The following is a 25,629-nucleotide window of genomic DNA, read 5'->3' as shown; positions in this document are numbered from 1 at the left end:
CCACGAAGCCTATTTTGTACTCTGTCAAGGCATGGAAATGGCTCTCAACTATGAAGCAATTCCGACAAACACTAAAAAAGAAATGGCTCTAAATTGTGAAGCAATTCCTACAAACACTAAAAAGAAAATGAATCTAAACTGTGAAGCAATTTTTACAAACACTAAAAAAGAAATGGCTCTAATTGCTTACCAGCTTTCTTTCTCTGCTTCGTTTGGATTCGCTTTATTTTCTACTTTATTCAAGTAAATTTCATAGGAACGTGTGAACTCAAAATATTTTCCAACCAATGAAAATCGTTTTAAGCCACAAAAGTAACAAGTCTACATAAAAGTAGTTAGCCAGTACGAACTTAGAACAAGACCTGGTCAATAAAATCAGTTTTCTCAGGATTTCGCTAGCTGCACCTGCACAGAAGAGCTGTTTGGGGGAGGGGTCGTTAAATATTTTGTAAAAAAAATTAAGAAAGTTTTTTTTTTCAAATAATAAATATGAGTCGGGCATAAAAAATATTTGTTTACTTTTTAAAATTGTAAATGTTTTTTTAATTGTAAATGTTTTTTTAATTGTAAATGTTTTTTTAATTGTAAATGTTTATCAAAAAGTAAAAAATGACAAAATTAAAATTAAATATATTAACAAATTACTCAATTCCCTCAAACTCTGTCGGTCAGTCTGAAAAAACAACTTGTTTATTTTTTACAAAGATTTTTAACAGAAACAAAAACAGCATGCCAGTCGGTACTAAATTAAAATCAGTTTCATTCTTGTTGTCCTTGGCATAAGAATCCGAGGTTGCTGAAATGATGTGCCTAAATATAACACAAATAGGGAATCAGCAGGAGCAGATGTCGTGCTTTGTCGTACATTTGTAGTGCCTTGCTTTGTCGTACATAATTATTAAAACTTTTTATGGCACAGGAGAAAGAATTGTACAAAGAAAAGATTTGGAATTAGAACAAATATATTGAGGACATTGCCAAGGCTGCTGCTAAGAAGGTAGGCTCCTTCTACTGTGCTAGAAAATTATTCACATTGGAGAGTATCCTGTATCTTTACAAGACTACAATTCACTCATGCATAAAGTATTGTTGTCACATCTGGGTTGGAGCATCTATCACTAGTCTCTCACTCTTAGACAGGGTCCAAAAAAAATGTCTCCAATCGAATAGGCTCTACACTGTCAACCAAGATACAACCTCTGTCCCATCACCACAATGTTGCACCTTGTGCCTGCTTTACAGGAGCAGATGTTGTGCCTTAATTTGTCATATAATTAGTTTAAAGCAATGGTCTGCAGGGTTTGCCCAAATTGGAGGTGCATGCAGTTATATTCAAATTATTTTTCTCGGTATTCGGATTTCAGAACTTTTGAGATGAGGATTGATAATTTGCGTTATTTGGATTATTCGGACTACTGTTCTTATTTTATTATATTCGCAACGTTTCGCCCAATGTAGCCTCTGACCTTCTTCAAGTGTATTTTGTCAAACTTGGGAATCTTTCTGTCAAACTCTGGAATCTACACAATTTCAAATGGGACTCTACGTGGTAATATGCTCTCATTCTGTCAGCCATTATCGGGTAGAAGTTTTAAGCAATTCATAATTTAATTTTGAGTATCACCTGCACTGTGGATTGAACCTTCAACCTCCAGAAGAGTGTCACTAACAATTAAATTTTACCCAATACTTTATCCTTGTGCACAATTCTAGTATAAACTTTAAGATCATTAAACCTAATCTATATAATAATAATACTCTACTGCAGTTTCAACAGAAATATTTCTGAGTTTCATTTTACAGTCAAAGTTCTCAGAAATCGAGGCGCCCACTTTTTAGAGCTAACACTTGATACATAGATATTCGGATATTTCATTAAAGTTCTTTACCTCTCAAACACTGAGTAAAAAAGTTGAGAACATAATTTTCTTCTTCCCAGTTGACCATTTCAACAATGTTATAGTTAACCTTTTTTTGTGGTCTCTTGATCTTACTGGATTCCAGGACAAGAATTCATCTGGTCTGGTGGAGTATTTGGCTTCGTGTTGTTATTTGAGGCAACCTCACTTTGAAGCAGCGCACCATTCCTCATAAAAACCACTGTTGTTTAGCCACATTGAGGAAATTTTATTTGGAGCGTAAATACTGTGATTTTGAATATCTAATCAGGGTTTACTTGTAGGAAAAATATCCTAATGCCAGGTTGTTCTACAAACCCCTGTACAGCAAAGAGTCTAGTAGACATTCAAGTTCTCTCCAGTAGGCATTCAAGTTCTCTCCAGTAGGTATTCAAGTTCTCTCCATTTCTGATAGTGTGAAGATGTATCTGCATACTTACCTACCGTGCTCGTCTTCACACCAAACAAAACCAGAAGTCCAATTTATAAAACAATAGATATTTAATTTATTATTTATTTGCATTTACAAATACCTACTTGGGTGAATTACAGATTTGCAGCATTAAATCTTTGCTTAACCAGACTGAAGCATATAAGTCCCCTTTAGAGTCTCTTGGCTGACAACCTCAAGGGGACCAAACCAATCAGAAAGTACACACGTCCAAACTACCTCCGTAACCAACCGGTTGATCTCCAATGTTCAACTCCTACTCCTACTCTTCCTTTTCTTCTTCCAGACGTACTGGCTATAATTATATATTCTCTTCAGATCTCTTCACCCTTGGCTGGTTCTGTCCCTTTTTTTAGTCTTCATTTGTCCCAGGGTTAGCTGCTGCACACATCTACTAAAAATAACACCGAAGACTGTCTCCATTCCTGGGACATACCTCTTCGGATATTGTTTTTCTCACTAAGGTGATCCTAGCAAGACTTTTCTCATTCACTGAGGTACTTATTTTTCAAAAATATAAGATCTCTTGCATGATCTTGCTGGTTAGAAATATTTTCAGCTCTCTGCATCCTTCTCTTCCTTTGGCAAAGCATCTGTCATTGCAACACCATTCATTTCACAACGCACGTTTAAAATAGAAAATTATACATACTGAAGTGGAAAAAGAACATCATGGAATTTCCACAGGATCTTGCTAATCTATGTAATAATACACTATGAGAATTTCCACAGAAATATTATTTCTAATAGTAAATTATACAGATTGTACTAAAAACCACCATGGAATTTCCATTAGGTCTCGCTAGTGTTTAATAATCTCAAGATCCTATTGAGTAGCTTTAAAGGCGTTTTTCATCTATTCTATTTTTATTACATAAAAAATATAATAGACTTTGGAATTGTGCCACAAAAAGACAATAAAAAAAACCCTGCCTTTTCTAGTTAGTTCTATTCTCAGCTTTTCTGATGCATTCGTTCAACAGAAACAAAAAACAAAACAGCAAAATGCGTGTTGTATTGATCTCTATATATAAAAGACAAAGTTTGTGTGTCAGTTTGTTTTTGTTTTTGTTGTAGCCTTGAAAAAGATACAACAAAAGTAGAAGAAACAACCGACAAAGTATGATAGACATTGTGGCTGCCTTTGGTAGCTTGTTCCACGAAGCAGAAACACTGACATCAAATGCTGCATTTCACTGAATAGGATGAAATTGACTTTGATGCATCCTTTGCTGGGTTTACGGAGACCGTGACTTGACTCTGAGATGAAAAACTTATCAAAAAAGATATATTTAAAATCTAGTTTATATTTTACACCACAAATTCATCCCCGCACAACCTCCAATGCTGAAGTGAGGAGTAATTATCCAAAGATCAGCATCCAGGATGCATCTAGCACTGTCTTGAACTGTTTGGTCATCTGTATACTGTATTCCTGTACAGGTGGGCATATATATATATGGCACAATCACGTTGACACACCAGTTCTCGCGAGATCACCGAAGTTAAGCAACATTGAGTCTGGCCAGTAACAGATGGGTGACCATTTGGGAAGGCGAGGCGCTGTTTGTACCGCGAGTTAAAATACCAGGTTGAGAAACTGACACAGTCTATCCTTCTCTCGAGGGTAGATGGAACTCTCTTAAGCTGTGGTAGACACCCCATCTAGTGATGGCATCACAATAAAAAATTCCCTTGATAAATAGCCCTGGCGAAGCATCAAGTATCAAGCTACTAACAAGATTTGAATTACACTACAAACTCGTGTAGTGAGTTCAATCTCGGCTGCGGCCACGCTGGATGGATGATGGAATGTGCATATAATCTATACATATATACACATGTATGTAATGAGTGTGTTGTTGAATGTGCAGCTGTTCTTCATAAATCGCCTAGTTTTCAAAATGTTACAAAACAAGTTAAGGGACAAAACAAACGTCGTTGTCTCTTGCTAGACAAAAGAAGAAGACAGAAGAAGACAAAAGAAGACAAAAGAAGAAGACAGAAGAAGAAGACAAAAGAAGAAGACAAAAGAAGACGACAAAAGAAGAAGACAAAAGAAGACAGAAGAAGAAGACAAAAGAAGACAGAAGAAGAAGACAAAAGAAGAAGACAAAAGAAGACAAAAGAAGAAGACAGAAGAAGAAGACAAAAGAAGAAGACAAAAGAAGAAGACAAAAGAAGACAAAAGAAGACAGAAGAAGTAGACAAAAGAAGACAAAAGAAGAAGACAAAAGAAGACGACAAAAGAAGACGACAAAAGAAGAAGACAAAAGAAGACAGAAGAAGAAGACAAAAGAAGACAGAAGAAGAAGACAAAAGAAGACAAAAGAAGAAGACAAAAGAAGACGACAAAAGAAGAAGACAAAAGAAGAAGACAAAAGAAGAAGACAAAAGAAGACAGAAGAAGAAGACAAAAGAAGACAGAAGAAGACAGAAGAAGAAGACAAAAGAAGACAGAAGAAGACAATAGAAGACAAAAGAAGAAGACAGAAGAAAAAGACAAAAGAAGACAAAAGAAGAAGACAAAAAAAGAAGACAAAAGAAGACAAACCTTCAACAAAAGGGACGAATACTATTCTATGAAGTTAAAACATTTGGTCAATTAGGGAACACACTTGGCCTATCTTTGATCTTGTTAGATGGAAAGCTGCAATGAAAATTCTATCACAAACAACAGACCTCAGGTATCTTTTCGGCAACATTTATTCCAAAATGTTGTTCCCATCTCGGAAAAGTTGAATGCTGATACAGTCCTATTTACATCTTACTTATCAGTCTTGCCCCTGCTGGGTGCAATCCCATCTGTCGACCGTCTTTCTCGGCTGCCCGTTACACATTCTCTCCTAACTTTCTAACATGTCTCTAAACTTGTTACATAATGTATTTACATAACCAAAATCCTTGTCTGTTTTTTTTTTCACGTATCTTTTTTTTCTATTAACATCAAACATTCCATTCCGATATTATTAAATATCATTCTAAACATTTAATTGTTTTACATATTTCTGGTTTAATTATTTCTGCATTAAATTCGAGTCCAATTTCAAAACATTCTTCCGTTATCAAAACACTTTACTATTTCAAAACATTCTTCCGTTATGAAAACACTTTACTATTTCCATAACATTGTTACCAGTTCAAATGTCGGTTACACACCTCTCTATCAGGGACATCCGACGTTACCTGGCCATAATATAATATGCAGGCTAACCACAGATTCTGGCAGCCTGTTCCACAGTGCAGTGATCTGAATCAAAAAGGATGCTTTTAGCCGAAATCCTTTCGAGTACAGTTTTGCTCAGTTTCCATGATGCCCTCTCTGCAGGTATGAAAATGAAGTCACAAAGCACATTGTAGTTGCCATACCTGATGTTGAGACACGTCATGTTTCTTCCTTTGCCTCCAATGAAATAACATTCTTCCGACTTTGATGACATCGTTTTATGATTCAACTGATCACGAAATATTACAGTTGTTTAGTTTCGTTTTTGTGGTGTTATTGAAAAAGATTTAAAAAATATACATCATCATCATCATCATAAAAGACTTCAAAAATATGCATAATCATCATCGAAAAAGATTTTAAAAAACAGCATCATCCTCAAAAAAGATTTTAAAAATATACATCATCATCATCATCATCATCAAGAAAGATTTAAAAAATATACAAGGCTGTTACTTGACTTGAAGGGACAACCAACATGATAGTCAAATGAAGAAAGAAATACCTGCAATATATTATGACTAGGGCTATGACAACAGCATATTCTTTTCGTTGTTTTGATTCTCAGGTATATATCCATTGATATCTTATATGCTTTTATGTAGAGTGATGTGGTTCTCAGTTGATTAATTGCGTCTGTGTTATTAATTTATTATACAAACATTATTGGTTACATATGTGCATACGTAGTCCCGTGAAATCCCAATTCAGGGACAACACTTCTTTATTAACCATGTGTGTTTCGTTGGATTTACGTCTAGGGAACTAATCGATACAACCGGTGTGTATATATATATATATATATATATATATATATATATATATATATATATATATATATATACATATATATATATATACATATATATATATATATATATATATATATATATATATATATATATTTATATGAAATGGGTTAAGAAATTCCAACGAAAGAAAGATGTATATTTAAATAAGGGAGTAGTCATCAACAATGTGTATTTTTTAACATTATTTTATTATTCCGTGTCTTGGTTTTTCATTGAGAATTATGTTTGGATCATTGTAATAATGTTTTTAAGTCATTGAAATCGTTTTTACGCGCGTTTCAGACGGTCTGTGATGCGTCCTCGCCGGAAATTATTTTCAAATGTGTTGGAGATGTAAAAATGGCGATTTTCGTAGTTAATTTGAAGTTTTTCCAAGGGGTGGAGGCTTGTAAGTGTTTATTATTCATTGGTATGCTGAATTTTTATTGCTCTTTTATTGGGCTTGTCCAGGGAGACGTTGACCTGGCTGTAGTCGCTATCTCTTTCTGCTAATGTTTTTTCTTTTCCTTTAGGGTGGGGTAGTGTGTGTGTGTGTGCGCGCGCGCGTGTGTGTGCGTGTGTGTGTTTGCTTTTATTGGTTTGGGAATGTGTATATTGTTTTATAGTATTTTGGGGTTATTTGCTTCCTTAGGAAGGCGGCTGTGGTTCGAGGTCGTTACTAATGTGTATGTGTGGGGAGGGGGGGGGACTGGCTCTTCTGAAATAAGGGTAGGGGTGCTTTCATTCTATTTTGATATTTATTTTTTGGATTTTTGGATTTTAGTATTGTGATTTTTCGTTTTAGTCTTTTCGGGTATTCCTTCTATTATGTTTGTTTAGAAATACACCCCTCTTTCTATTGTTGTTACTTAAAAATATCACCATGATTAATTTATAACTTTTTATATCAAATTCTTAAAGCATCATTCATATTTTTGTGTTGACCCGAAAATGGCGTTCTTTAGTCAACAGAAGAGGAATCATCTTCACACGGTAGACCAAAGATATTCCTAAAAGAATTGGGTTGTGAAATGTTGTCCCACCCTGCATATTCTCCTAACCTAGCTCCCTTGGATTATCACTTATTTCGGAGATTACAAAACCATTAAGATGGTCTTAGCTTAACATCATGAGAGGAGATTGAACATGACTTAGATTCATATTTCATATCGAAACCTAAAGAAAGTGGGGAATTTATAAGTTCGTTGACAGATGCTATCTAGTTACAGAGAACATAGGTCGTTATTCTTTTGAATGAAGAAACAGTTTTTCAGTTTTAAGATGAAAGTTTAAATCGGCAAAATCTTTTGCACGGACATGTGAACACTGCTAATAAAATGCTACTATTGAACAGTTATCGTTGTTATCGGGTCTTTAAATATGTCCAATTATTGATTTTAATTGAACCGGAGAAATTTTACAGAAATATTTCAAGAAACAATGGATGAGAGCCCGCATAAAGGAATATTTATAACAAAGATCCTTCAACTGATGCAATTCAATTATTATCTCGTTTAGAAAAAATAAGTTTTTTTGTTCCTTTCGTTCATCCATAAATGGTTGCAGGGGATGGCGGGGTAGGGGGAGTAATGATATTACAGAACTGGATGCATTCAGTGAATTAATAGGTTATTTATTCCCGGAAAGAATTCACTCAAACCTTGTTATAATTGTATTAATTGCTCACTGCTCTGAAAGCATTCATTTATAGAGAATAAAAAGTGACCCGTTGGATCTCCCACTGGGCTCTGGTTACATTGTTTGAATCAGAAAACGATGAGCTTGCAAAGCCAATTAAATATTAAAAAAGGCACAATTTAAAATTAGTCTCCTTCTGCTCTCTCTCTTTCTCTCTCTCTTTCTTTCTTTCTTTCTCTTTCTCTCTCTCTCTCTCAATCTGCATTCTCTTTAGTTTTATTCTCCATGTTTTTATTTCGTTTTTATTTTTTTTTGATTATGTTAATTAACTAATGGGGGTACCCGGCGTTGTCCGGTTGTTTGGAGGTGTTTGTGTAAGGCGGGGGGGGAGTAAAGTAAAAAATAAGCGAAGTAATAACCCTGTTTAAATATGAAAAGAAAACGATGTTAAACTTCTTTAAAAATAGGCAAAACCAACAAGAAAAAAAGAACAGCGAACAAACGTAAAATTTCTTTAAAAAAGAAATCGGAAAAACAAAAGGCGTAAATCAGAGGGAAAAAATGATGGGCGTGTTCAGAAAAACAAAAACAAAAAAATGGCATAAATAACACTTCGATTCGTTAAAATTCCATTCCAGTTTTTTTAAGCAACTACGAAGTAAAGAAAACCTAAACCAGTGTTCCTTCGTAACTGTCCCTTGTGAACGATCCTGCAATGGTGTTAAGTGATGGGGATGGAAGGAGGAATTTATTAGAGAGAAAAGATTTTAACACTTCCATTGATATTAAGCGATTTTGGCAGTGAACTCTCGCCAGAAAAATATAGGAATCTACGATTATCGAGGAAGTGGAGAGGTAATAGGCCTATAACACACCTCATATATTGTGCTGCAGCTTGTGCATATAACATTTGCATGAAAACTCTTGATTTTGTAATCCTATTAAGGTCAAAATCAGAGGGGGAAAATGAGTTCATTTCATATATATATATAGGACTTAATAAACACGGAGAGAGAAAGAAAAAGAGGGAGTAACGAAAGTAAGAATGCTAGATAACAGTTATTCAATAATATATATATATATATATATATATATATATATATATATATATATATATATATACGTGTATTCCTTTTAACATATTTAAATATGTATGAATAAAAAAATCAATACAAAATATATATAAATGTTTATATCTTTTCCGTATTTATTTCCTATGTGTTGACGTGTAGGAATACAAAAAGTCTGAAGAAGATCGAAGGATCGGTCGAAAATATGTGCTTTTGAAGGAAACATTCTTGTTTTTTTTTTTCAAAAGACTTTTTGTATTCCTACACGTCAACACATAGGAAATAAACACAGAAAAGATATAAACATTTATGTATTTTTCGTATTGATTTTTTATTCATACATACTTTATATATATATATATATATATATATATATATATATATATATATATATATATATATATATAAAGTAATAGATTTAAGGCTTCCAAAATTTACAAAAATTGCCTGCAAGGACCTACTACCTAACAGATAAATAACTAGGTAAAATTCAGTGCTAAGTGATATTCTTTTGGTGCATACTTAGAATATTGAATTGCTTAGGATTCTACCCGTTCATGGCTGATGGACCCGGGGGATCAAATAAAGGTTCCATTCGAAATTCCATGCAGATTTCTGAATTCAACAGAAAGATTTCCGAGTTTGACAAGATATACCTCAAAAAGGTTGAGGGATACATCGGCCGAAACGTTGTGAAAATTGCATTCAATATAAAAACAGTTGTCCGAATAATCCAAATAATGATTCAAATTATCAATCCTGATAAAAAAAATTCAGGAATTTATATATATATAGTTTTATTTATGTTACATGAATATTTATATGCTACACATGTTACACAGCATGTTACGGTCAGTCAGTTATAAATAACTATATATATATATATATATATATATATATATATATATAATTTCTCTTATCCTGTCAATTCCATTTTTTCTCAGAAATTACTTGGTCTATCTGTCTGAAATGGGTTTTATGGGCCTTTGTTATGATAAGGGGCAGCGAACTAAGTATTATAGTATCCGTTCAATGTACAGTTAGGGATTAATAAGTATTGGTTTGGTTTGTATTTGATGCCAAATGAGCACATATTTAACCATATTAAACCATTATTTAACCATATTAAACCATTAATATAGTATAAAGCAATTCATAACAAGATATAATTTTTTCTTGTTTTTAACCAGCTAAAAAGTCTAGTGTATATATATATATATATATATATATATATATATATATATATATATATATATATATATATATATATATATATGGGAATAGTTGTATTTGTATTTGCCCTTATTCAAGAGAATGCTGCGAACGGAAATATTTTAGAAAAAGGAGTTACTGCAGCTCGAGGTCCTTCTGTCCGGGGTATCTTTTTAGTCTTCCAATAAAATATGCAATTCAAATATTTCAGAAAAATGTCAAGTTTTGCATTCCCAATCAATTATTTTTATACGTCACACTATTTTTTTTCTACAAGCAATTGTCACTAGATATTGATTTTTATATTCCTCCTCCTCCACCACCACCACCACCACCACCACCATCAGTAATACACACTCAAGGAGAAATATTTATGGCCCTGATTCGTAGTCTGTTGGTGAGAGCTGCCGACTGTCAATGCGACGGTTGTAGGTTCGATCCTCGGCTGGGGAAAAGTTTATGCCTAGCCGCACTGATGAGTTGTGATACAACGAAACAGTTCTGTATGTGAATGACAATTAAAGGCCCCCTCTTTGGGTTGAGCACTTTGTACATATATTTTCACCCGACGCGTATTTAAGCTATTAAGCGAAGCTCACTATTAATTTGTTTGTAAACAAGCTGATGGTTAGAGCACTGTTGCGACGCGTGGGTGTGGATTTAATACACACTCAAGGAGAAATATTTATGGCACTGATTCGTATCTCGTTGGTGAGAGCTGCCGACTGCCAATGCACGGTTGTAGGTTCAATCCTCGGCTGGGGAAAAGTATATGTCTAGCCACGCTGATGAGTTGTAATATAGCGAAACCTTTCTGTATGTGGATGCCAATATATATATATATATATATATATATATATATATATATATATATATATATACTAGCAGAAGTACCCGTCATTGACTGGGTTCAAAAACAGCCTACAGAAAATGGACTGTGAGTGATGAAAGTATGATAGGTTATGAAAAGGAGGGGGTTGTAAAGAGATAGGTTTTGATACTCAAAAGTTTTACCCTAAGCAAAATATGATGAAAGTAAAGATAATTTTCGCGAAAATATATTTTTTATATTAACTTTGTTTCTATTCGTAGCCAAGAGTAACCAACAAAATGATGTTTCCTTACAAAGAGAAAATGTTATATATATAATAATATAAATATTCAAGAAATAAATGTTACCATAGTCAATGAAAGTTACTTTTATGGTAGAAAAGTTCATTGGTTTGTATTTTTGAGTAGTTTGTAAAAAAAAATTTTTTTTTATTCACAAACCGGTTTTAAAAAAAAATCAAAATGGCAGCGACTTTGAAATGGAGAGCCCTGTTTTCAATTTGAAGGAGGGGCACCTGAGCATTCTGTGTTAACAATTTAAGAGAGTTCCGTCAACGTAAGAAATATTTATGAACATATTTTAATGTTTTCCTTATTTTGTGCTTAAGGAATATTCGATTATAGCATGTGTAGTTTATATAAAAATTCATTTAAGTAGTTATCACCTCAAATTTCGTTTTAATTTCGGTTCGCTGAAATTATTTCAAGTAAAGAGCATTAAAAACTATTTCAAAACAAACAAAAAACATGAACTGAACTTTTATTGACTATGGTAACATTTATTTCTTGTATATTTATTTTTTCGGGTAGTCATTTGTTGGCTTTTCTGCTAAACACTCTTACTAAATAATATCGTCGAAATATCGAAAAACAAAGAAACAAAAACAGTTTTGAAAAATAATGAAGCTTTACTTACTTTAGTGAAGTAATCCGAAACAGCAAAATGGGATATTAAAAAAGTAAACACGTAATTACCTTAGTTTTTTAAAGCAAAGATCGATATAAATATGAATAAGAAGAAAATGGCGCCCTTTTCAAGCAGAACAGCTTCGTTTCAATTTTACAGTATTGAACGGTGTAGTATTGTGCCGTCGGATTCAGGGTTGTGCTATTGTAATGTAAAGAACTGAATTCCTTCTAGTACACTGACAAAAAAAAACTTAAACAGATATATAAATAAAAATAAAAAGGTTATGTATATGTTTTAAAAAGACACGTAATCACGTGGGCAGGATGTTTCCTTCTTTTGACACGATAACAAGTAACATTCTTATTTTTTATTATTTATCTATTTATCTATTTTCGAAAGAGTGCCACGTGCAAGTGGAGAAGGAAAAAAACAGAGTTATGCAAAATTTGTGTTGAGAATTGTCTAAAGTTCAGATTTTTTTTTTTTTTTGCTTTCACTTTAATAAGAACATGAATTTCTGAGGTGAATTTATTCAACACAATATGAAAATAAAAGCTAACGTGAATTAAGATTAAAGTTAAGGTGTTATTGTGGACCCTCACCTCTTTTAAACAACCTTGTTAAACTTTGTGATATATTTACATTCTATGGAGTTCAGGCGCGAACGAACACCCAATAATTTAATTATACCATATTTCTTCAAACTGAAACATAATTATCAAAGTATACTTACACAAATAGATACGAAAAGTCTTTGTTAAAATGTGTGTCATATTTCCATGGAGTACAGGCGCGAACGCAGACCCCACTATTTTATTATACCATCCCTATTTAAGTTGAAACATACTTATCAAAGTATTCTTATGTACATCTATATCAAAAACCCTTGTAAACGTTTTTTTTTTTTTCATTTTTTATTTCCATACTTTGGGGGCCTGGCGCGAACGCAGACCCCACAATTTTTATGAACCACCGTTCTGCCAGATCAAACATACCCATTCCTGATCCTCGATACATCTTCTATCATTATATGTAATCAATTTTTTAAAATAGTCAACCATATAGGAGCCTATTCGTGACCAGACATACACACACACACACACGTTCAGCTTTATATTATATATATATATATATATATATATATATATATATATATATATATATATATATATATATATATATATAAAGCAACAGAGTGAGTAATATGGACATTCAAATTTAATACTATCAGGTTAACAAGAAAATTCCGACGAACAAACATAGGTTTTTGAAGCACATTTCTTTCCTATGTACTAATTTGGAAAAAAAATGCGAACTCATCCCTCAGGAAATCTATTATATGAAAGAAAAGTTTTGGGGTTTTTTTTTTTGTTTGTTTGTTTTGTGTTTTTTTTAATTTTATTTCAGTCGAAGTTCTTAGATATCAAGGGACCCCATTCTCCAGGGCTAAAATTTGATCTCTATATGAAATACACAGGTATTGGAATATTCCAATAAATTTCTCCTTTACATTTCAAAACTGAATTAGTAAAGAAGTTGAAAACATACTTTTCCTCTCCTCAATAAGCCAGTTAAATATGTTTATAGTATATATTTATTGTGGTCACTTGGTCTTACTGGATTCCAGAACAAGAATTTATCTAGTCTGGTGGAGTATCCAGCTTCGTGCTGTTACTTGAGGTAATATCTCTTGGAGAAAGGTGCACTATTCCTTGTAAAAGCCAGTGTCTGTTAGCCATGCCGAGGAGATCCGCAAATACGATGTTCTTTTGAATATCTTGTCACTTTTAGGAAAAGTATTTTTATGCCAGGTTTTCCTGACAAAACCTTTTACAGAGAGACCTTGTACACTCGAGGATAATATCTAGTAGGCATCCAAGTTCTCTCTCTCTCTCTCTCTCTCTCTCTCTCTCTCTCTTTGTGTGTGCGTGTGCGTGCAATTAGAGAGGAAAGACATGTTTAGGATTAGGAAGAGGAAAAGAAAGAGGTAGAGAGATAGAAGTTTTAATAGAAATATGTTATACTTTTGAGCCAGGCAACGCCGGGTATCCCTGCTAGTCTGTATATATCACAAACAATGCTTTAAGCAAACTATATCACCCTGGTAAAATTTTTATTTGATTTGATTTTTGTTTAAATGTTAAACGTATGATGTTTTGCTTCTCTTGAATAAAGTTTTGATTTGCGTCCGATAGATTTTGCTTCTTGTTCTCTCTCCTCAAAAGCATATTTACTCCATCATCATCATCATCATCATCATCATCATCATCATGTTTTCCGCTTGACTTCGTTAGATCGAACGTACTTTGCCGCAAAATCTACAAACACTTGTTTATCGTGCAAACGCAGAGTTTCTGACTTTTTATTCCGATGCATTTTATAGATTTTTTTTCCTCTTTTTCTTCCTTCGCCTTGTTTCGTTCAAACACGAGCTTGCATCTATTTCAATACAGATCATTCAAAAAATACCAGAACAACATTTTTTGAAGGTGACGGTTAGTCTGTTTTTATAAATCACTTTCTTCTAACATCTATATACAATATGCCATCCCTTTTGAAGGCGTGCAGTTTGCAGTTATCTTTTGAAGTAATATATATATATATATATATATATATATATATATATATATATATATATATATATATATATATATATATATAAAGAACTTTGTATGCGTGTGTGTGTCTGTGTTTATTCGCTATGGACTCCTAAACGACTGGGCCGATTTATTTAAAATTTCACATAAATGTACGTTATATGCCTGGCAGTGTTCGTAGATAGGTTTTGTACCGGAATGTCTTTGATAAGTATCAATAATCGAAAAAATCCGATAGCAGAAGAAACAGACGATTTGGAGAAAAGTTAACACCTTACATAGCCTAATATCACAAGTGCATTGGAGAAGTTTTATTACCACACAAGCAGAAAGATCCGGCATATAAACTCAACAGTAGGTTTTTTTTATATGACATTATTATTCGAAATTGATGTTTCTGTTCAAAGCATAACTGAACCATAATACTTGACTTTTTAATTTTAAACTTGAAGTCAAACCACTATCACCGCACAAGCAGAAAGGCCAGGCATATAAAATCAACAATAAGTTCTTTGATATGACAGGAGTCCGTTTAAATTGAATGTTTCTGTTTGGAGCACAATTGAACCATGATACTTGACTTTTGTATTTTAACTTTTAATTCAAGCCTAAAAATAATTTTATAAAATCAACAGTAGGTTCAATGTAGACTACAATGTATTGTGGACTAAGTCACTGCACAGAGGCATGTGAAGCTTCCTCTCGGTGCACCACGATGTGTCCCTAACTAGAACAGAATATCAGTCGATTTGATTGAAAAATAGTCAATTTCACGAATTTCGATAACAATAAAAAAAAAATATATAGGATTGTGAAATATTCGTTGATCATCATCCAGTCCCAGGCAATGTCAGGTCTCCCTGCTAGTATATATATATATATATATATATATATATATATATATATATATATATATATATATATTTATATAAAAGGCACTTTGTCTGTGTGTATGAGTTCGTTCCCTGTGGACACCAAAATTTCAAATGGAACTATCTATTTCATGCACGATGGTAGATTGTTCTCATTCCGTCAGCCATGAATGAATAGAGATCTTAAGTAATTTATTATTATATTCTTATATTTTTTATTATATTTTTTAGCTTTCATTGAGAAATGAATCTTCAACCTCAACAAAACAACTGTTCCTTAAAACAAATAGAACATTACAACCGCCCCCCCCCCAGGAACAAATATTTTCTGGAAAGATGGTCTCATGTCAACAGATACTACGTTACTGCCTACCGCAAAGAAGGATGTTATATATGGAAGCATTAACTCAAAAAAGGGGGACGTAATTCTAGGAAGTAATATGAACATAACAGATACTACACTATCTGCATTTATTAAAAGATAATACAATAAAAATTATCAACCTAATAGGTTCTGAACTGTCATCCAAACTTCAACCTCTGTCCCATCGACAAAATGTTGCATCCCTCTGCCTATTCTTCAAGTATTTTAATAGTGAATGCTCCGACGAACTACAAGCCCTTTTACCCGTTCAACGTAAATACCCCCAACAAGACTGACAAACAGCAAAATCCCACCCCTACACAGTAGAGATCCCTAGATGTAAGAAAACCTTCTTTTCCAATAGTTTTTTCCCCAGAACTTATAGACTTTGGAACTCCCTTCCAGATTCCTGCTTTCCCAACTATACTGGAATGCAGAATTTCAAATGTAATGTGAACAGACATCTTACTGCTCAACTCCCTACATAGTATCCTTGCAACTTATGGCCCCGATAGTAGCCCTTTACATCAAAGTGGCATTGTTTGAGGTGAAAAAGGATTTTTTTTTTTAAATTAAATATCTTTTTCATTTGTTTAAAAATACCTTATTATAAAAACATTTGGATAAAATCAATGTGTAGTATCTGTTCTCAGCATCATGATGACATCAGACATTTTATTACCAATGAAAATATTGTCATTGTTTCATTTTACTTCAGTCAAAGTTCTCAAAAATCAAGGAACCCTATTTTGGGGGGTGGGGGGGCACTTGACTTTCATATAACTTCAGTCGAAGTTCTCAGAAATCAAGGGGCCCACGACCTGGGGCTAACACTTGAACTCTATATGAGATACTTAGATATTCGAAAGTTCTTTATCTCTCAAAAACTGAGTTAGTAAAGAAATTGAGAACATAATTTTCCTCTCCCCAATTAACCATTTTCATATGTGTAGTATATCTTCCATTTTGGTCGCTTTGTCTTACTGGATTCCATGGCAAGTATTTATCTAGTCTGGTGGAGTATCCAGCTTCGTGCTATTACTTGAGATAATATTACTTGGAGAAAGTACACCATTCCTTGTAAAACCTAATGTGGGTTAGCCATAGTGAGGAGATCTTATTTGGGCTGCGAATACTATGTGATTTTGAATATTTGATCAGGGTTTACTTCTATGGAAAAAGTATCCTCATGCCAGGTTGTTCTGACAAACCCCTGTACAGAGAGACCTTAGACAATCGAGGACAGTGTCTAGTAGCCATTCAAGTTCTCTCCAGTAGGCATTCAAGTTCCTTCCAATAGGCATTCAAATACATGGACATTCACGTGTCCCATTAAAGTTCTTTACTTCTCAAACGTTCAGTTCGTAAAGAAGTTAAGAATTGATCAGTTAACTATGTTTTAGCAGAGTCTTTCTTATAGTCTTTGCGGATTCCAAGACAAGAATTCATCTAGTCGGGTAGAGTATCCAGCTTAGTGGATGCTATAAGCAACATCACTTGGAGAAGGTGCACCATTTCTTGTATATGCTAATATGAAGTGGCTTAGGGAATCTTATTTGAGCCGTGAATACTATGTTAATTTGAATAATTGGTGAGGGCTTAATGTTGGAGTTTGCTGGTAGGGGGAAGTATCTTTGTGCAAGGTTTTCCTGGCAAACTTGTGTGTAGAGAAATCTTAGACACATACCTTAGAGGATGGTGTCTAGTAGACATTCAAGTTCTCAAATTGTGTATATATAAGAAAATATGGCAATGCAAATTACAGGATATTAATCTATTCGAGACTATTTAAAAAATGAATATGCAAATTACAGGATATTAATCTATTCGAGACTATTTAAAAAATGAATATGCAAATTACAGGATATTAATCTATTCGAGACTATTTAAAAAATGAATATGCAAATTAAAGGATATTAATCTATTCGAAACTATTTAAAAAATGAATATGCAAATTACAGGATATTAATCTATTCGAAACTATTTAAAAAATGAATATGCAAATTACAGGATATTAATCTATTCGAAACTATTTAAAAAATGAATATGCAAATTACAGGATATTAATCTATTCGAAACTATTTAAAAAATGAATATGCAAATTTACAAAATCTAAAGATTATGTGTGTTTGCAGATTAGTATATATACAGCATTTCATATTTTATGTTGATTAATAGATTAATTAGATTAGCATAATCTGTTTACATGTTAATATAGTTAAGATAATCTGTTTACATGTTAATATAGTTAAGATAATATGTTTATATGTTAATATAGTTAAGATAATCTGTTTACATGTTAATATAGTTAAGATAATCTGTTTACATGTTAATATAGTTAAGATAATATGTTTACATGTTAATATAGTTAAGATAATCTGTTTACATGTTAATATAGTTAAGATAATCTGTTTACATGTTAATATAGTTAAGATAATCTGTTTACATGTTAATATAGTTAAGATAATATGTTTACATGTTAATATAGTTAAGATAATCTGTTTACATGTTAATATAGTTAAGATAATCTGTTTACATGTTAATATAGTTAAGATAATCTGTTTACATGTTAATATAGTTAAGATAGGTGCACATTTCATTAAAGTATTTGTAAAAGACATACAGGAATGCAACATTGTGGCGAGAGGAAAGAGGTTGGAACTTGTCCGATAGATTGGAGACTCCTTTCTGGACCTTGTCTAAGAGTGAGATTTGTGGTAGATGCACTGGTCCAGATATGGACACAATAATTCATGCATTAGTGAATGGTGATTTTGTAAAGATATCGAATACCCCTTTTTTTTCTTTTTCTCTCTCTCTCTCTCTCTCTCTGTACTATATATATATATATATATATATATATATATATATATATTATTATTATTATTATTATTATTATTATTATTATTATTATTTACTATAATAATTATTAAATACCTACAGACACTAGTGTTTCATCCTTTCGAGAATCATTAGTGCAGGATGTCACGATTAACGCCAGTTGAGAGATTCGCACCCCAGCAGTAGAAGTTATGTCTGGCTTCATTAGTAAGGACCCGAACCATTTGGCTAACATCAACCGAGAGAGATACAGTTGAAATTTAAACATTAATTCTTATATATATATATATATATATATATATATATATATATATATATATATATAGCGATTAAGCTACACAGAATATGCCACGTTTCATCCATGCTAGGATTCATCAGGGTATATATATATATATATATATATATATATATATATATATATATATATATATATATAGTGGTCAAGGCCTGGTGTGGACGTGTGTTAAAAGCACACAGATGTTTTAGCATAATACTGTGCTTCTCCCATACAAATCAACCCCCACATGCACATCGTGATCACTGCCATGCAGACTAGGCTCTGATGAACATCCATTGCCTTGTGGCTCAAGGTTCTTTTAACCAAAGACTAAAGGTGAGATAACCATGGCAGAAACCTCCAAGGGGCTTAGGTTCAGTTAGCTGCGGCATACATGACCCACTGGTGTGTGGAGTATGCTCTGGTGCCCAGCAACCTAAGTCCCAGTTATGGATCAAATGGCATGGGGGAGGGGGGCTCCCGTAAGCCGTGGTGAAGGCAACCTTTCTAAGAGAAAGAAAACCCTGATATAAAACCTGCAGTGGCTGCTGTATTCAATGATGTTGACATGCTCTTCTTTTTGGTTCAATGTGGCGGTTGTTCAAAGAGTGGGATTGGCTCGGTGCAAAGTCTTTCCTGACTATAAAAAGGCTCAACCACAGGCATTACTTGATATGCAATGGAATACATATTTTACCATCAGTGTGCATCTCGATAACAAAAAGACTGGCTGCAAACAAACATTTAATGATATGAACGTCAATAAAACAATCCTATGTTGCCAGAACTTGCTTGTGTCAACTGCGTGCAGACGTGCGAGACGTAGGCGGTTTAGAAGTGACCGTCCAGCACGTGCTGCTAGTGGTGCACATATCTACTGTGCCAAAGAATGCCTGAGTTTGGCCGGGCTTGAAAGCCACTTTCGTGCGGTTCACTACTCACCTGTCTTCCTATATTAAGTAATGGCAATATTCGAGAATGGATTTTCTACCATCATATATATATATATATATATATATATATATATATATATATATATATATATATATATATATATATATATATATATGATTGTACACAATTTTTGTGAGAAAGAAAGAAGTCAAATGTTATTTCAATTTTGTATTGAAGATTTACCAAGGTCAACAATAATGAAAAATTCAAATCTGATAAAAATCCCACAAAGTGTTGACGCACAAAACCTTGAACGAAATAAAAACAAAATCTAAACATAATTCTGTTGTCCTTATTTAAAGTTTTCTTCATTTAAATGTTTGAACATTTCTCTCAGCAAACTTCCCACACATATTCTTCGCAGATAAACGGATAAACTGCTTGTTAACACAAAATGTAAGAAAAATAAATGGGCCAACCATAATCGAGAGTACCATGAAGGCTCCATTGTTATTGAGACAATGACACCAATGAGAGGGCTCCATTCATTCCCATGGATTACCCCCACTTTTCATTCTCACATTTTAATGCTAAGTGTATAGCAAAGAGGCATCAAGTATAATTTTTGAGCTTTTTTTATGATTTGACCAAGGCTTGAACTTTGATCTCTATATAACGTATAGGCTCCTATCTTCTTAGAGGAGGTGGCGCCTATGAAAGTCTGCAAAGTTCCTCAAATGGTTATGCATAACGTTGCTTCTTATGATCATGGGTTACAGGGCCAAAGCTTTTATTGGAGATCTACCTGTATAAGAGCCAGATGCATCCTAAGAATACTGCTGCATCATCTGGAGGGCGGGGGACTACTTAGAGCGTCCTTTCCTGCTTTTAAAGTTTCAAGACCGACTTTGAAATCTAGTGAGTGATATTACTTTCTCTTCCCTGCTACCTCTTTCTTACACGTTAGACGTTGCAAGCCTATCACAGCTCTATCGTTATTTCCATGGCAGGGGCTTGAGTGAGCTTTATTTTATGGTTCCCCGCTCCCGATAAAACATTTACAACAAATACTCGTCTAGCTACAATCACTGCCAACAATTTCCCTTACTTTTTATCTATGTGAAAATTCCATGAACAAAGTTTTTTCCCCAGAACTGCTCGTCTGTTGAACACAAAACTATGGAGCTGTTTCCCAGCTGATTACAACATGGTCGTTTTCAAGTCCAATGTGCATTAAATTCTTATCAAGCTGTCCTCTTAAATAATTCATTTCTATCCAATTTCACCATAACCGATCATCACCTGATACCCATTAACGTTTATCCTTGAGTGGCCTCCAAGCCTTGATAAGCAGTGACTCTACAATAAAAAAGACTGAAAAAATATGCAAACTGTTCAGGGGTTCTGCTAGTTGAAATATTGGAATACTCACGGACTTTACTAGTTGTAATGCCCTTCTCTCCACTCTCCAAAAAAAAAAAAAAGAAAAAGAAAGAAAGAAAAGAAAAAGATTATATCTAAGATATTTGTTTTAGATTATATCTATATTTGTTTTAAATTCAAAATTTCCACAGAAGTGCAGATAATTATTTTGGCCATGAGGTTGAGATCATTGGTCAAAAAGCAGCAAATTTATGGAAGTTAATGGACCCAATAAATTTCTGGCAGTCCTAATAATCTATTTTGAGAGTTTGGAAACCTTAAGGGTGTGAAGGTGCCGGATGCACTTACTTTTCGGCTTTAGGCCAAACCTCACCTTCTCTTCCAATATCACTCTTTCCTCTCCATCATAATAAACACGATTTTGTATGTAAATAAAAAAGGGTTTTCAATCTATCAGAACTATATTAACATCAAAAGTGGTTAAGCTTATTCAATTCTAATGATACAAAAATACTTTGAAATGCTGTATATATAGTAATCTCCAAACTCTCCAAAACAAACTATGAATTACTCACATATTTGCTTTTTATTTAATTTCAATTAATTAATATTTTGTAATATAAATTTCTAATTTGTATTGTCAAATTTCTTCTATATACACAATCATTTTTATACATAGTACTACTATTATAATTATTGCTGAAATTAAAGAGATTTTATTAAAAAAAAAAAAAAAAGATAGTGTTTTAAAAACGTTTTTAGGATTTGATTTTCAAGGGAGATAATTTTCATGAAAACTTATGGCATTATTAAAATGCCGAGAATGTAAACTGTAGAGAAGAGATACTACACTTTGATCTTAGCCAAAAGACAGAGGAATCATAAAAAAGAATATTTTTTGTAATTAGGCATTTTTAAATGAATGAAAAAAAATTTATTTAATCGGAATATCTTTTAGCGTACTATTAATTCTGTTGTCATAAGATCGTTCTCCCAGAAATTATCTCACCCACTTTTAAGGGAGTGTGGAAAGGATTCTCCCAGGTATTACATTTGCCTTTATTGTATTATCTTTTAATGTGGATGGGTAGTGTAGTATTAATTTTGTTGTCATAAGACCGTCGTCACAGGAATTACCTTTTCCTTTTGAGGGTAAAGCAGGGTAGTATTAATTTTGTTGTCATAAGACCGTCGTCACAGGAATTACCTTTTCCTTTTGGGGGTAAAGCAGGGTAGTATTAATTTTGTTGTCATAAGACCGTCGTCACAGGAATTACCTTTTCCTTTTTGGGGTAAAGCAGGGTTAGCGGTGTCAGAAATTTCGTGAAAAATAGTGAATAATTCCACCCCATCTTTCCAAGCTTATAGCTCCTCGAAAAATGCAATTCAAGCCCTAATTTTTTTTTTCAATTAAAGGAGCAAGGACCAAGATTTCATTAAAAAAAAAAAAAAAAAAAAAAAAAACGTGTTTTTTTTTTAAAAAAGGTTTTAAACTTCGGACTTTACAGGTAAAATTCTATAAGAACACTATGTTTTTTTTGTTTTAAATTTGAATATATTATGTATTGACCTTTTCTCTTCAATTTGTAAGTAAATAATTATGTACTCATCGGGTTCTAAATTAATTATTATTAGACATTTACAAAATGGGAGGCGTGAATTATTCGACCCCCTGTCTTTCCAAGCTTATAACTCCTCGAAAAATGTAATTCAAGCCCTAATTTTTTTTTCAATTAAAGGAGCAAGGACCAAGGTTCCATTAAAAAAAAAAAAAAAGAAAAAACAAATAACATGGTTTAAAAAAAAAAGGTTTTAAACTTCAAACTTTACAGGTAAAATTCTAAAAGAACACTATGTTTTTTTTTTTTAATTTGAATATATTATGTATTGACCTTTTCTCTTCAATTTGTGAGTAAATAATTATGTACTCATCGGGTTACTAAATTAAGTATTTACTTTTTAATAGACACTTAAAATTGGGATGGGGGGGGGTTCGTGAATTTAAAAAAAAAACGTTTGTCTAAAATATTATATTCGATTTATTGGAAAGAACATAAAATTTCACATTGACTCTGAAAATATCGTAAAAATAGAATCAATAGAAAAATTTTGATAGATTTTTAAAATTGAAAAATTGAAAAATATTGAGTTTAAAAATTGAAAAATATTGAGTTCGGAAAATTCATTACTGTTTTTTAAAAAAAAAAAAATATTTCTATTACTTTTAAAACAACTGTAATAGTTTATTTTGGAAGTATAATCCATAAAGAAAATAAATAACCCACTTTTAACAGAGAAATTCCGAGATTTTTATATTGTATTCGCAGTTTCGTGTTAGGGGTGTCAAAAATTCCTACAAAAATTCTGATACCGCTAAAGCAGGGTAGTATTAATTCGTCATCATACCTTCCTCTAAGTCACGGAGTCAATGTAGTATATGTTCGTTCACTAAAGTGCGATTCTCTCAGGCTAGCGACCAGAGGGAGTAATTGACGAAGCACATATTTTTATGTATGAGTAAAGTAAAATTCTGCTTAGATTACTTCTACATTATTGGCTCTGTCTCATTCACAAAGCTTCCAGTTTTCTCTCCACAGATTAAAATTTGCAGATTAACATGACAAATGTAACCATTGTCAAAATTCACACTAGCTAACTTAATCGTTACGTATGTAGGGTCCCTAATCTATATATCTATAAAAGTGAGAATGTGTGCATGTGTGTGAGGACATTTGTCAACTTATATACTCAACGAATTTTTGATCTACAGATTTCAAATTTGGTATATAGAATATGTATTTGGTATATAGAATATTCAGACATGTGGAAAACTTTTTAATCGGTTTTCATCCAGAAAAAAGGGCTACTAAGAGGTCAAAATTAGCAAATTGGTATGTGGGGGTCGTCAGATTTTTATCTGGTAACTGTTTCACGAATGGAAAGAAAATTAAAAAATTAAAAATGTTTAAGACCATTTTCAATTTTAGAGGAGAGAAAATATACTTTGCCATGACTGACGTGAGGCAAGGTTAATGTTCTTATGGATTTAAATTTAATTACAAAAATCACATTTCTGTTAAAAAGGGGGGGGTAAAGGATAGTTTTGGAGGATGATTAGAGAAAGTTATAAGAAGGGAAAGGATAACATAAATATACAGGGGGGGGTATAAATTCACTTGGAGGGAGAAAGGGAGAAAGTAGGGATAGGAAGAAGGTCGTACCTACGAAAACAGTTGACACGTAACAAAGAGGATGTCAGCAGGCGATATTTACTATTTCATAATTCAAGCCATATGAAAATGTCTAGACAAATTAAATCCATAAGAACATTAACCTTACCTCACGTCAGTCAGGGCAAAGTATATTTTCTCTCTTCTAAAATTGAAAATGGTCTTGAACCTTTTTAATTTTTAAAGTTTCTTGCCTGATGAGATCAAATGTGATCGAAATGGTCTGCACACCGTAGCAAGATAGGACTGTATTTACATAAAGAAAAAGAAAAACTATAATTTGCGCTCTTTGATTGAGCACTATCAACGACCCTTGTTGAAATTCAATTGTTCTTAATTTTTGGATATCTTTCTACCTGGAATATATATAAAATTTTATGCCGGCAGTTTTAGAGGAGATTGTACATTAAAGTATAGTATAATGTACATAAAGAAATAATGATAGTCTAACCATGTTATATATCTATAATATTATATGCTAGCCACGTTAGTAAATGCATAATATATTCATTTATAATATCATACAAAAATGATTAGCCATCTATACCGGCGGTTTTTGATGAATGGTTTACATTATTATATATTATAATGTTTATGAAAAAATAATGATAGTCTAGCCATGTTAGTAAAAGCATAATATATTTGTATAGTTATAATATCATACAATTATATGCTGATTAGCTATCTATACTGGCGGTTTTTGAGAGAGGTGTACATTAGTATATAGTGTAATGTTTATGAAATAATGATAGCTCAACCAGGTTAGTAAAAGCATAATAACATTGGTCTTTTTCGTTGTGATAATCATCTTTAGTTCTGGTTAGCTCCTTACATGAAATGGCTTCATGTCTTGTCTGGGGCGATTTCTATGGAAAAAAAAAACAACAAAAAATAGTTATATAAATTCTGAATGGTGGGTGGGTGTATGTTTGGAGAAAATCTTTATTTTGGATGCAGCATAAAACAGTTCTTGCTTCTTGAAGAGACGCATTGTCTACATGCGATAAAGAAGAAGAAGAAGAAGAAGAAGAAGAAGAAGAAGAAGAAGAAGAAGAAGAAGAAGAAGAAGAAGAAGAAAACTTAATCTGTAAAGATTAAAAAAGACCTTGGAAATAGGATTCAATACAATATTTTCTTTTTTATT

The 25,629-nt window shown here is 32.8% G+C and overlaps 1 protein-coding gene and 1 pseudogene across 1 annotated transcript in view; one reads left to right on the top strand and one right to left on the bottom strand.

The window, feature by feature from the left end:
* The window catches only part of LOC145268778 (uncharacterized), a 223,918-nt gene that overhangs the window by 106,604 nt on the left and 91,685 nt on the right, over positions 1-25,629 (top strand). The gene's annotated exons all lie outside the window — the stretch shown is intronic.
* Positions 22,015-22,138, bottom strand: LOC145268952 (U2 spliceosomal RNA; annotated as a pseudogene).

This window comes from Euprymna scolopes, chromosome 44 (genome assembly GCF_053919585.1).
Source record: "Euprymna scolopes isolate OS-2025 chromosome 44, ASM5391958v1, whole genome shotgun sequence".
Lineage (NCBI taxonomy): Eukaryota > Metazoa > Mollusca > Cephalopoda > Sepiida > Sepiolidae > Euprymna > Euprymna scolopes.
This window is presented reverse-complemented; position numbering and strand designations above follow the sequence as displayed.